Source organism: Hesperophylax consimilis, chromosome 30 (genome assembly GCF_061612785.1).
Source record: "Hesperophylax consimilis isolate HC1 chromosome 30, BYU_Hcon_1.0, whole genome shotgun sequence".
Lineage (NCBI taxonomy): Eukaryota > Metazoa > Arthropoda > Insecta > Trichoptera > Limnephilidae > Hesperophylax > Hesperophylax consimilis.
The window spans coordinates 6,889,406-6,903,765 of NC_142865.1; the positions used below are offsets into that span (position 1 = coordinate 6,889,406).

Sequence of the window (14,360 nt, forward strand, 5' to 3'; positions counted from 1 at the left end):
AATGGCAAAAGATGGACTGTAAAAATAAAAATAAAAGTAAACATAATATGAAAGGTAGGTAGGTGAATAGATAAGTTAAGGTAGAGTTAATTCATTGCAATAAAAGAGAAATAAACTAGTAGGTATGTTAACAATTAGAAAATTACATGTGAATGGCTAAATGTGATACATGACAAAATTTATTTATTTATTTATTTGTTTGTTCTCATCTTGACGGCTTTTACATGCAAGGTAAATCGTACAGGAGCATTATAACAAGTATATAGCATCATAAGAAGTATAAAACTCGAAAAAATATTATTACGAATTTACTAAAACTTTATCGGAATTTGGCCCGTTGCCCGTTTTTAATAAAGTTTCTTCATCGGGATATTCATTCATAAGTATACTGACAATATAAATATTTTAAATATAAGTTAAAAAATGTCGCAGCCAAGTGGGGGAGTAGTAATACCCAAAATTACTATCCTCATTATATTAGCTTAAATACTTGACATATAATTTAGTATTTTACGTATTCCTGCCAAATACATAAGTTACCATTAATAATTGACTGAATAATTGGGATATCTATAGTTTAAAATAAGACCGAAAGGTCGTCAGAAGACCCACTTGGTGACAAACGTTTAGTTTGGCATCTTTGCCTGTCAAGCCTGTCAAGGTCATTTCATAAAAGTTTTCCTGTCCTAAAGAGTCCTTAATTCATCAGTCTTTTAAAATAAATATTAACTCCACTTTTGCCACTATTATATGTATTATCATAATAAATCTAATAAATTTAATAACTTGTAATGGAGGGTACAGTGTTTTTACTATAGTGTCCTCTGCTTGCAAAGACGCAAAGATGCCAGGAAAGTATGTATTTCTATTTAAAATGTTTGTAAATAATAAAATTAGATAGAGCCTAGGAACTCATCATAAATTGTACATCGCCCTTCAGGTGATTTTCCACTTAAAAGGCGCTATATAAATGATCCAATTATTACTAAAACAATGGACAAATTAGTACATACCGATCAAATATAACAATACGCGGTGGGATAAGTTAGTTATTATTGTAAAAATGATGAATATTTTATAACGAAAACTTTTACAAATTAAAACAACAGAATCAAAGAGCATACCTAAATAAATATTTAAAAAAATAGAAATTCAGTTATCAATGTGCAAATAAATTTAAGAAATGGCTATTCAATAAAAATATTTAATTGGTTATTAACATGTTTTCAATTTAAGGTGAAATTTTTTAAACGTTTTTCATGTGACAGCCTACTTGGTCGAGGGGTAAGGCTCTCGACTAGCAAGTCGCGAAGTAAGTTTTATTTGATTAATTTGTGTTATTTCACAAATTACTCATTTAAAATGATACTTTGCAAGTGCGCCCTACTGTCAAATTTGGCAGCCATCTCTGGTCCGGAGCCCCAAAATACCTGAAAAAAACCCTTGACTCTGTGCAGAAACGGGCGGTCCGTTTGATAGATTCCCCAATCTTAACAAACGGACTGCAATCTTTAGAGCACAGGCGTCAGGTAGGTATGCTGTCCTTGTTCTATCGGTATTACAATGGAAGATGCTCTGAGGAACTAGCGTCATTGATCCCTTCGGCACCGGTGCGTAGTCGGGATACACGCCAAACGCGCGCCCAACATTTGTACACAGTTGACACTTGTCACATGAGAACGGGTCGCTTCTACGATTCGTTCTTAAGTTCAACAGCTCGGCTGTGGAACGAACTGCCGGCCTCTGTGTTTCCTCCCTCCTACAACATGGGACTCTTCAAGACCCATGTTCACTACTTCCTCTCCACAAAAAGACCCTCCACACAGCATTCCCAAAGATGACATAAGCCCTGAGGGAAATTATTTTCTTCAGGGCCTCTTGTGTGGAGTTAACATATTTTTTTTTTTTTTTTTAATAATTTGTCGCACTTTCCAGAGTGGAATGTATCGCGTCTCAGTATCGCCCTGGTGCAAGATCACCATTCGGTATTGAAACGTTGCTTGAAATGGGTTTAGCCGTGTTTGGTGACCAGATCTGAATAGCCACCTTCCTCTTAAACATCTCCTTCCCCTCCCCACTACCTTCAATTGGGGATGCCATAGTCTCACTGGTTCCACACGGTTGGGAGCAGTTGGGACTCTTGTACGGTTTCACATAACAAAATCCACAGCATCCAGCCTACTTTCATTCTTATTCTGCCAGTTTCATGCCTCACTGCCATACATCAGGGTTGGTACCAACACTCCATTGTTGAATGTAAAATAAGGAACATAATAACGGACTTATTCCAATAGTTTAATAGTTTCACAAATGAATATCCAATTATATGGTTATTACCAGCAGGCATTATTATATTGGTTTTCTAGATCAATTTGATAATTTAAACTATTAAAAAATATCAAATTAATCGCCAAAATAGGCGTAAACCGGTAAAGGTCAAAAATAAAATAACGTGGAAAAATTAAAAAAAAATAATATTAATTTAAGAATATACATAATATTAAATTAATACCAATGTCACAAGTTCGTGAGTTGGGTGTAATATTAGATGAAAACTTGTCATTCATTGCACACATCAACTATATAACCAATAAGGCTTTAAAGATGCTTGGCATCCTTTGCAGAACTTGTAACTAATTTTAAGTCCTTAGATTGTACGAGAACCTTCTATATTTCATTAGTCAGAAGTCAAGTGGAATATAATTCACCTATTTGGTCCCCTTTATATAAAGTTCACTCTAACCGACATAATTAAATACATTAATTATGTCGGTTTGATGAATCAATTCCATCTAATAACACTGTCTGATATGAGTAATGTCAGACCTGGTTGTGTTACACTGAGTAATTAACAACTTAATTGATAGTCCTGCCATAGTTGCCACTATTAAATTCCATGTGCTGGCTAGGTAAACAAAGCAAAATATAACATTCTTCTGCAATACACACACAATCAAGTATTAGACACACTCACTAACCTATTGTATGCACGATCTGGGCAACAAGTTTGGGGGTACTATTGATATATTTAATGACACAATTAAAGAATTAAGCGTAATCTATACCAGCAATTTGTTGGATACTACATATAAGAATAACTATGGTAATGTAGTTTTAGTGATTAGTCTTATATGTTCTTGTTTCTATATTATTTTATGTTACTGTTACATGTTTTACTAATATTTTTTTTTGTATTCAGTTTTATCAGTTTATTCGATAGCTCATTCTGTTTTTAAAATCCACGTAAAAGCCCGGCTAGGCGTTAAAACAAATAAAATAATGGGATTCCACCACGAATAAGGAACTCCAGTGAAAAATATTATGGCTTTAAAAATATATATTCATATAGGTCAAAAAACGCTGATTCAGAATATATACCTAAGTTTTATTACATATTATTTAAATACATAGATTTAATAAATCTTTAATTGAAAATTAATAAAATGTTATCCCTTCAAAACTTCCTGCTTGGTTGGCATCACTGTATCGGCTGTTTTTAGAGGCACGCCGCAGATCTACGCGCGTTGGCATCACTGCATCGGCTGTTTTTAGATGCACGCCGCAGATCTACGCGCGTTGGCATCACTGCATCGGCTGTTTTTAGAGGCAAGCCGCAGATCTACGCATGTTGGCATCACTGCATCGACAGTTTCTGTCAGAAAACATCGTGTTTGTTGTCAGAATTATTGACTAATAAATTCGCTATTTTTGAATGTACACCAAAATGAATGACTTGTTTAGAAAGTAGATGAAAGTGTGTTTTAGATTTTAATATTACGAACGGACAACTGCATTTACAAATTTAAAAAATCTGATTTCAATTTTCATTATTTCATTTCATTTCTTATTTTTTCACCGCACATTTTTTATTGGCAACCAACCATCTTTATGTATGATCGCAAGATTCTTGCGATCGCAAGGATTTTGCGATCATAAGACAATGTTGGTAGTTCTAATTCGAAGTATGATACAGTTAAAAGTGACCGAAGAGGATAGGGTCCTATTAGCTCAGTGGTAGAGCGGTGCCCCGGCAAGGCAAGGGTTCTGGGTTCGAGTCCTTGATGTGACCGTATCCTTTTCTGATTTTTCTGTTTCAGATTTTCGTTTAGAAATCTCTAACACTGTCTTCAATAATTAAATATTACAATTTGAGGTTTTACTCAATAAAGTTGTTCCAAAAAATAAATAAATAATAAATTATGTTCATTATCCTGACGAAGAAACTACTGTAGTTATTTATTTTTGTGATATTATGCCGTGTTGCTCTACAATGCTTTTTGCCGTGAAAATATCAAATCACATATAAGAAACCATTAGTTTTGAAACTTGTCGATTATTTTGCTTACATGGTGGTGTGCACAATGTTTTTTTTTATGATTTTTTTTTTTTTTTTGACGATCGATGGTCCCAGAAATAATAACCTCCAGGGCCTTGTTTATTGTTCTCTTCTGCACCACACCCCACAAAAATTAGTTCTAGTACCTTATTGGGATGCCATTAAACCCATATCCAATACTAAATTCAGATATAAATAGATTTTCAAGAGATGACGGAACGTGTCCTAGTACGAATGACATTTTGATTTATATTAATGGTATTATTAACATACACGACTAGCCTTTGAGTTAATTAGTAATTCTAGGGTCAATATCATTGAGCAAAAGAAACTAGCACATGAATGCCATCTGTGTATTTAACAAAACATTTCACTTTGCTAATTTTAATGTACAAAAATGCAGGCTCGTGCGCTGCCGATAGTGAAATTAGCCAGAAACAACAAATCATTCTCATGTACAGGGATTTCCAATAAGAGGTGTTATTTTGAATAGCCCGTTATTTCGGTAGATGTTACTTTTGAAGCTGTCATTTTTTAACATTTGACAAGTAAAAACTACGCCATTAATATAAATGGAACGATATACGCTTCGACAACGTATTGAAATTATTAAAATTCACTTAAGTGAATCAAATGAGTGATGAGGCCCATTTCCACCTCGGTGGCTTCATTAACAAGCAAAATTGTCGCATCTGGGGGTCGGAAAACCCAAGAGTTATTGTTGAAAAGACTCTTTTTCTTCAACGTGTGACTGTTTCGTGCGGTTTACGGTCCAGCGGAGTCATTGAACCTTACTTTTTCGAAAATGAGGCTGGAGCAACAGTTACAGTGAATGGATTGCGCTATCGAGAGATGATTAATGATTTTTTATGGCCGGAATTGGATGATATTGGTCTGGACAAAGTTTACTTTCAAAAAGATGGCGCTAGATGCTACAAAAGCAACTAAATCATTGATATTTTACGATTGAATATCAAAATAACACCTCTTATTGGAAAACCGTGTATATCTCTATCGGCGTATTTAAAAAAATATGACGCAATTGCTTCATTATTATTGATTAATAATACTTATGAGAAACTCTTGCCCCTGCCGTGTAATACAGATCTTCAAGTTATCTTTGATAATGGTAAGTTATCTATAAATTATCTTTGAGTTTTCTTTAAGTTGTCTTTAAGATATATGTAAGTTATTTTACATATGACAAACTCTTCCCCGGATAAGTGTTATGGATCCTTAAGTCATCGTTGAGTTATTTTTAAGTTATCCTTGATTAATCTATATTATGTTGATTTTAAGTTCTCTTCAAGTTTTCTTTGAGTTATATTTGTGTTATCTTTAAATTATTTTAAGCGTTATTCTAATTTCATTAAATTATTATATTACATTCCGCAAAAAAATATTTTATCTGTATTTTATGTTTCACATCTGTTTCTTGAGATTCGTTAATATTGTCTTCAATAATTAAATATACCAATCTGAGGTTTTACCCACTAAGTTATCCCAAAAATAAGATTTTTTTATTGTAGGTAGTAATAGTAAGAATTGAATGATATTTAAAAAATTAATATAACAGAGTGATAACTCAAAGATAACTCAAATATTACTCAAAGATAACTCAAAGATAACTCAAGGATTACTCAAAGATAACTCAAAGATATCTAAAAGATAACTCATTTGAGAGTCGATAATATGGTCTTTAATGATTCAAAAAATATCATTACATGTTACGACTCCTTTTACAACAATCGAGTCTTAGTCATTCTAGTGCATTCCTTCCCACCTACTATGTACTAATGCTTTTTCATCACGCTATTCGTGTATACCTCAACTGCAAGTCTCTGAATGTGTAGGCAGAGAGGGCATAGCACCATCTATGGTTCTGCAAAGACTTGCGATGTCATTTAGTAATCGTATTGAAAATATATAATATGTCCGTAAGAAAATTATTTGTTTATATATTACATATTACAGAGATGAAACAATATACGGGAATAAGATACTTCATGTTGTGTACCTATGATATGTTTCCTTGTAATGTCTGCTAAGTGGTATGTTTATGACTTGTGTAGTTTATAAGTGTGTGTGTGACGTGTGTAATGTATGTGTGAGTGTTTGTGTGTGTGTGTGTCTGTATGTATGCGCATTGAACAGTTTAAAGTATTGACATGATGCCACGTTTGAATTTGGGCAGTGAATCTGAAAATATGTCAATGTTAGAGTTAAGACAATTATTATTTAGAGTATGAAGAACTCGGTTATTTGGCGAATTAGATGCTGCATTTGTTTTATAATTAATCGTGTGAAATAGCACTGTATGTCGTGTACGTCTCAAAGGTATGTTAAAGTTAATAAGGGACAGAAGTTTAGTACAGTCAATGTCATTGTTCAAATAAAAAAAAGTCCCAAATGCTCCCAACCATCTGGAGCTGGTGATTCTATGGCATCCACGATTGGGGTATCTTATGAGGCTGAAGGTAGTGGGGAGGTGAATGAAATGGAAAATATGAAAGTGCGGGAGTGCCTGGCTATTCAGATCTGGTCACCAATCACGGCTAAAGCTATTTCAAGACAAGTTTTAATTCTGAATGGTGGTCTTACACCAGGGCGATACTGAGAGTATCTTCCACACTGGAACGTGACTAAATATTATTTTTAATTAATAATTCGTGTAATAACTCCAAAACATAAAATATACTTGCTTACGCATTTACTTGTGAAGAATTTGTTTTTTTCATTTTCACTGACAATAAACTATAATTTTTTGTTGTTACTCATGTAAAAAATCAATACAGTTTGTAATGTGTTTGTTTAATTTTGTAAATGATAAGTTCTTAATAATTCTGGATACAGTCGCCATCTATGGATTGTTTGAATAATTGATTATTAGAAATAGTGTGAATCTGCACTAACGTTCTAGAGCTCTAACCCTGTCGATAAACAGTTGCTTCTTTTTCATTGTGTATTTCCGAATCTGTCAATGGTTTAGTATTTTAACCTATAAAGGGACTGTTACCAGTCAAAAAGTGTTCTTTCCTTCAGAAATTTATTACAGTAAACAGTGTTTATTTGTACAAGGGTCGGGCCCGTCATCAATAAATTGTTATTGTCAACGTTGATATTATAAAAAGCATGTTTTGTGATTCAAAATAAAAAAACGCTCCAAGTGTTTCCAGTAAAGTCCATAAACCAAAAAAATATACAGTGTTAAGAAACGAAAACATCGCTCTGCTCAAATCGACATTCTTGTTTTGTTTGTTGTTCTAGAAGAAATGTTGAAAAAAATAGAAATTCAGTTATCAATGTGCAAATAAATTTAAGAAATGGCTATTCAATAAAAATATTTAATTGGTTATTAACATGTTTTCAATTTAAGGTGAAATTTTTTAAACGTTTTTCATGTGACAGCCTACTTGGTCGAGGGGTAAGGCTCTCGACTAGCAAGTCGCGAAGTAAGTTTTATTTGATTAATTTGTGTTATTTCACAAATTACTCATTTAAAATGATACTTTGCAAGTGCGCCCTACTGTCAAATTTGGCAGCCATCTCTGGTCCGGAGCCCCAAAATACCTGAAAAAAACCCTTGACTCTGTGCAGAAACGGGCGGTCCGTTTGATAGATTCCCCAATCTTAACAAACGGACTGCAATCTTTAGAGCACAGGCGTCAGGTAGGTATGCTGTCCTTGTTCTATCGGTATTACAATGGAAGATGCTCTGAGGAACTAGCGTCATTGATCCCTTCGGCACCGGTGCGTAGTCGGGATACACGCCAAACGCGCGCCCAACATTTGTACACAGTTGACACTTGTCACATGAGAACGGGTCGCTTCTACGATTCGTTCTTAAGTTCAACAGCTCGGCTGTGGAACGAACTGCCGGCCTCTGTGTTTCCTCCCTCCTACAACATGGGACTCTTCAAGACCCATGTTCACTACTTCCTCTCCACAAAAAGACCCTCCACACAGCATTCCCAAAGATGACATAAGCCCTGAGGGAAATTATTTTCTTCAGGGCCTCTTGTGTGGAGTTAACATATTTTTTTTTTTTTTTTTAATAATTTGTCGCACTTTCCAGAGTGGAATGTATCGCGTCTCAGTATCGCCCTGGTGCAAGATCACCATTCGGTATTGAAACGTTGCTTGAAATGGGTTTAGCCGTGTTTGGTGACCAGATCTGAATAGCCACCTTCCTCTTAAACATCTCCTTCCCCTCCCCACTACCTTCAATTGGGGATGCCATAGTCTCACTGGTTCCACACGGTTGGGAGCAGTTGGGACTCTTGTACGGTTTCACATAACAAAATCCACAGCATCCAGCCTACTTTCATTCTTATTCTGCCAGTTTCATGCCTCACTGCCATACATCAGGGTTGGTACCAACACTCCATTGTTGAATGTAAAATAAGGAACATAATAACGGACTTATTCCAATAGTTTAATAGTTTCACAAATGAATATCCAATTATATGGTTATTACCAGCAGGCATTATTATATTGGTTTTCTAGATCAATTTGATAATTTAAACTATTAAAAAATATCAAATTAATCGCCAAAATAGGCGTAAACCGGTAAAGGTCAAAAATAAAATAACGTGGAAAAATTAAAAAAAATGGGTGTGTCAAGCCTACGCAAGACAGAAGTGAAACTTCTAGTATTCTTCTCTCTCTCTCTTTTCATTTCATTCTCTCTTTTTTTCTGTCTATTGACATATTTATAAGTAGCATGTGATAAAAAAAATTAAAAGTTATAAAAAAAGAAAAAAAAAATTAGTTAAAGCGGGGATCGAACCTCGGTTCTTCACGACCACAGTCGTGCGCTCTGCCTGTAGACAGCGAAGATGAGTTAGGAGAGTGAGTTAAACTAGGTATATAATATTAGCTAGGCTCCTATAGCGAAATGATCCCGTTTTTTCGTCACGGTCATGAGTCGGTTTTACTCCGGTCCTCGAAATTGCATGACGCGCGTAAAGAAGTTTCACTTCAAAAAATTCCTGCAAAGTTATGGATGTAATTACGATCTTTTTCAAGCGCGTATGTAATGATTATTTTTATCAACGTCGCATACACCTTGCTAATGTTTTCAGTATTATTAGGGCTTTTTTATACTAATTTTCATATATTTATTGGCAGGTAGAGTAGAAATTAATATTGTTTAGCGTTTGCCAACGACCATACCATGTTGAACACACCGGTTCTCGTCCGATCACCGAAGTTAAGCAACATTGGGCGCGGTCAGTACTTGGATGGGTGACCGCTTGGGAACACCGCGTGCCGTTGGCCCATTTTTTATGGTAATTTCATGTTTTTTTTTATTTTTTTATCGTTACTATCATTAATAATATCATAAAATTCTTTAACTTTTCAAGTATGCTACAGGCCTAAAATATTACTTAGTGGATTGATATTATGGTCAACCATTGAAAAAAAAAATTCCTGCAAAGTTATGGATGTAATTACGATCTTTTTCAAGCGCGTATGTAATGATTATTTTTATCAACGTCGCACACACCTTGCTAATGTTTTCAGTATTATTAGGGCTTTTTTATACTAATTTTCATATATTTATTGGCAGGTAGAATAGAAATTAATATTGTTTAGCGTTTGCCAACGACCATACCATGTTGAACACACCGGTTCTCGTCCGATCACCGAAGTTAAGCAACATTGGGCGCGGTCAGTACTTGGATGGGTGACCGCTTGGGAACACCGCGTGCCGTTGGCCCATTTTTTATGGTAATTTCATGTTTTTTTTTATTTTTTTATCGTTACTATCATTAATAATATCATAAAATTCTTTAACTTTTCAAGTATGCTACAGGCCTAAAATATTACTTAGTGGATTGATATTATGGTCAACCATTGAAAAAAAAAATTCCTGCAAAGTTATGGATGTAATTACGATCTTTTTCAAGCGCGTATGTAATGATTATTTTTATCAACGTCGCACACACCTTGCTAATGTTTTCAGTATTATTAGTGCTTTTTTATACTAATTTTCATATATTTATTGGCAGGTAGAATAGAAATTAATATTGTTTAGCGTTTGCCAACGACCATACCATGTTGAACACACCGGTTCTCGTCCGATCACCGAAGTTAAGCAACATTGGGCGCGGTCAGTACTTGGATGGGTGACCGCTTGGGAACACCGCGTGCCGTTGGCCCATTTTTTATGGTAATTTTATGTTTTTTTTTTATTTTTTTATCGTTAACATCATAAAAAATTTTATATCATTCTTTAACTTTTCAAGTATGCTACAGGCCTAAAATATTACTTAGTGGATTGATATTATGGTCAACCATTGAAAAAAAAAAAGGCGTTAAAAACAAAAAAATAATGTGCGATGGCCGAGAATCGAACTCGGATCAACTGCTTGGAAAGCAACTACGCTGACCATTACACCACCAACGCCAGTTGTCGAGATGAGCTAAGAAGCATTTATATTTTACTTCAAAACTTTGACTAGATCAAATGAACTTTAATCGGTCCCGCATTTTCGTTTCGGTCATGAGTTGGTTTTACTCCGGTACTCGAAATTGCATGACGCGGGTAAAGAAGTTTCACTTCAAAAAAATAATATTAATTTAAGAATATACATAATATTAAATTAATACCAATGTCACAAGTTCGTGAGTTGGGTGTAATATTAGATGAAAACTTGTCATTCATTGCACACATCAACTATATAACCAATAAGGCTTTAAAGATGCTTGGCATCCTTTGCAGAACTTGTAACTAATTTTAAGTCCTTAGATTGTACGAGAACCTTCTATATTTCATTAGTCAGAAGTCAAGTGGAATATAATTCACCTATTTGGTCCCCTTTATATAAAGTTCACTCTAACCGACATAATTAAATACATTAATTATGTCGGTTTGATGAATCAATTCCATCTAATAACACTGTCTGATATGAGTAATGTCAGACCTGGTTGTGTTACACTGAGTAATTAACAACTTAATTGATAGTCCTGCCATAGTTGCCACTATTAAATTCCATGTGCTGGCTAGGTAAACAAAGCAAAATATAACATTCTTCTGCAATACACACACAATCAAGTATTAGACACACTCACTAACCTATTGTATGCACGATCTGGGCAACAAGTTTGGGGGTACTATTGATATATTTAATGACACAATTAAAGAATTAAGCGTAATCTATACCAGCAATTTGTTGGATACTACATATAAGAATAACTATGGTAATGTAGTTTTAGTGATTAGTCTTATATGTTCTTGTTTCTATATTATTTTATGTTACTGTTACATGTTTTACTAATATTTTTTTTTGTATTCAGTTTTATCAGTTTATTCGATAGCTCATTCTGTTTTTAAAATCCACGTAAAAGCCCGGCTAGGCGTTAAAACAAATAAAATAATGGGATTCCACCACGAATAAGGAACTCCAGTGAAAAATATTATGGCTTTAAAAATATATATTCATATAGGTCAAAAAACGCTGATTCAGAATATATACCTAAGTTTTATTACATATTATTTAAATACATAGATTTAATAAATCTTTAATTGAAAATTAATAAAATGTTATCCCTTCAAAACTTCCTGCTTGGTTGGCATCACTGTATCGGCTGTTTTTAAATTTTCATCCAGTTCACTCCATTTCCCTGTGGAGGAAGAATCAATCCTCAGTCAAATCAAAAAAAATACTCTTTGTTTTTTATGTTTTGATTTTTATTATACGTGTTGCAGCCCTATGCATTAAATGTCAGTGCCTTAGATTGCAATTGTGCACGTATTAACGATGTAATACTGCATTCTGCACCGAGTGCACACAGAGCAGTAGGTTGCTACCTCACTAAGGCTGCACATCTCACCTGGTCTAAATATTAACTAGAGGAAAGGAGGCTTTACAGAATACCAAACTGTTTTTAATTAATAAATTAGCAAATATTTGTACAAAACGAGGACCTCAGCATTACTCTGTTTCTTCTTATTTCGTATGATGAGGGGTCAGAAGGGAACGTCTAGGTCAGAGAGCCAGTCCAGGGCCCTGTGAACCTCATCAGTCCCGCTGGGGAATGAATGCAGCGGGCATCCGTTGATCACACATTCGGTAGTCTGCACCGCATCACATTCACACAGGAGGACCTTATCCTATTGATGGCGGACCAGAATTCACGAGGCAATGAGAATCCTGGCTGTATCTCAGTGGGATGGTGTACGAGATGGGCATTTCTCACGTCGGCCGCTTGCCACTCAAGTTTCAACCTATATTATGGAGTGAGAGGCAATTGGAGGAGCCTTTCAGAAGGGTTTTGAAGACTTAAGGCGAAGCTTAATGCTAAATCACTATTTGATCTTTATAACAAATTGGTGTACATTATGAATACCAAAAAATATGCTTTAGATAAATTGAAGGTTATACTATCGCTTCGCTTGAGTAGAATACAAATAATAAAATAGATTACTCAATAAAAAATATAAATGTAAACTACTAAAAATTAACATTTTTTCAATAGAAATGTACGAACGCGTAAAGGAAACAATTTTTTAAAAATACAGTATAATGGCTAAAAAATAACTAAAAACAGTTTTTGGCTTGAAATCGAACGTTTCTGGACTCCCTTTGTCAAGCGATTTTAATGCCTATTACAATATAAGGTATACCAAGAATTTACACATTTTTAGCTTTAAGCTTCCTCTGAAAGCTGCATGCAGGGTGAGAGACGATATCATGGTGCAAAGGTATTACACTTTTTTGCATTGCCCTCTTGTATTCCCTCAATTCTTCTTTATTCTGTCACTGAGGTCTAGGTCTGTTTCAAATTTTTCTTTGAGAGTCTCTAAGATTGTCTTCAATGAATAAATAGCTTCTATGGTGTATATACAGTATACCACTAAGTCCCATTTCCCCCCCAGGTACACGTTCAAGGTATGCACTATCCGATATGCACACTGAATGCAAATGCCAATAACAGGAAGCTAGCAGATGCAGTTAATTGTAAATTTTGAGATTTGGTATGGTTTGGTTGTAATTAACTTTGCAAATAAGGCCTTGGGATGATCCGTCTTTCGCTAGTTTATTTGTTTAACATGCAGATTCTGTTTGCGATTGCGACCGGTCTAACTAAGTTTTATTTTGTTAATTTATTTCCATTTATTGTATGGTTGAATAAATTTATTAATGTATACTATAAACATTGAAGAATAAGATAATACAAAAAAAAATCTACAGAATACTACACAAAAAAAATAAAATAAAAACGGTTTCAACTGGGAATCGAACCGAAAAAATCGTAAAAAGTTTTTAAGGAAAAGTTATTCTAGTATAAAAATATGATATTTACAGTTCATTGTACATTTACCTCAGCGTTTCCCAAACTTTTTTGCCCCGTAGACCACTTGCCAAAAAATATTTTTTCCTTAGACCCCCTGCCTGCTGAATATTGAATTTTCCTAAAACTATTAACGTCCCATGTGATAATCATTTATTTTTTTCGTAAAAAGTTTCCCTTCCCTTGCCTGTCCAACAACCGGGTGGCGGTACCTATAGTTCCTCTGTCTTACTCTACACTATGCAGACAGGGGCGCCCTTGTAAAATATTACATATGAGAGTATGGAATGTATCGGGAGCATCTTCTATTCTCTTCCTATTGTCCTCTTCCTCTCCCCTTCCCTTAACACCAAATTAATTTTAAGACAATAAAACTTCATTTCTTCAATGAACTTTAACATAAGAAACTTTTGTGGTTTGACTTCAGTTAACTTGTATATTTATATCTATCATTGTATATTATATAAAAGCTGTTTGTTTCTTACAAAATAAATAAATTACACCAAATGAAAATGGAGCAGGATAAGCAACGGGAATTTCTTTCTGTAGCTGGCCCTACAGAACTGCCCCTTAAGTTCTTTGTTAGCGCTTATTCCGATCAGTTCTTATTGTCACATGATATACGATTCTTCAACGTTCCATTACCATAGTCAAAATGTCCTCAAACTTAGCTTTGAAGTCTGTGTGAAGTGAATTTAAATGTTGAACGTCATTATTAGCCTGG

General features: G+C 34.5%; 3 non-coding genes across 3 annotated transcripts; all 3 read left to right on the forward strand.

Annotated features, from left to right (window-relative positions):
* The first annotated feature begins 9,497 nt into the window (after positions 1 to 9,497).
* Positions 9,498 to 9,616, forward strand: LOC149409577 (5S ribosomal RNA). The gene has a single exon (XR_016305153.1). It is a non-coding gene; the product is annotated as a 5S ribosomal RNA (ribosomal RNA).
* A 323-nt stretch (positions 9,617 to 9,939) lies between these two features.
* LOC149409578 (5S ribosomal RNA) lies at positions 9,940 to 10,058 on the forward strand. The gene has a single exon (XR_016305154.1). It is a non-coding gene; the product is annotated as a 5S ribosomal RNA (ribosomal RNA).
* Positions 10,059 to 10,381: 323 nt separating this feature from the next.
* On the forward strand, positions 10,382 to 10,500 carry LOC149409579 (5S ribosomal RNA). Its single transcript, XR_016305155.1, has one exon. It is a non-coding gene; the product is annotated as a 5S ribosomal RNA (ribosomal RNA).
* The last annotated feature ends 3,860 nt before the right edge of the window (positions 10,501 to 14,360 follow it).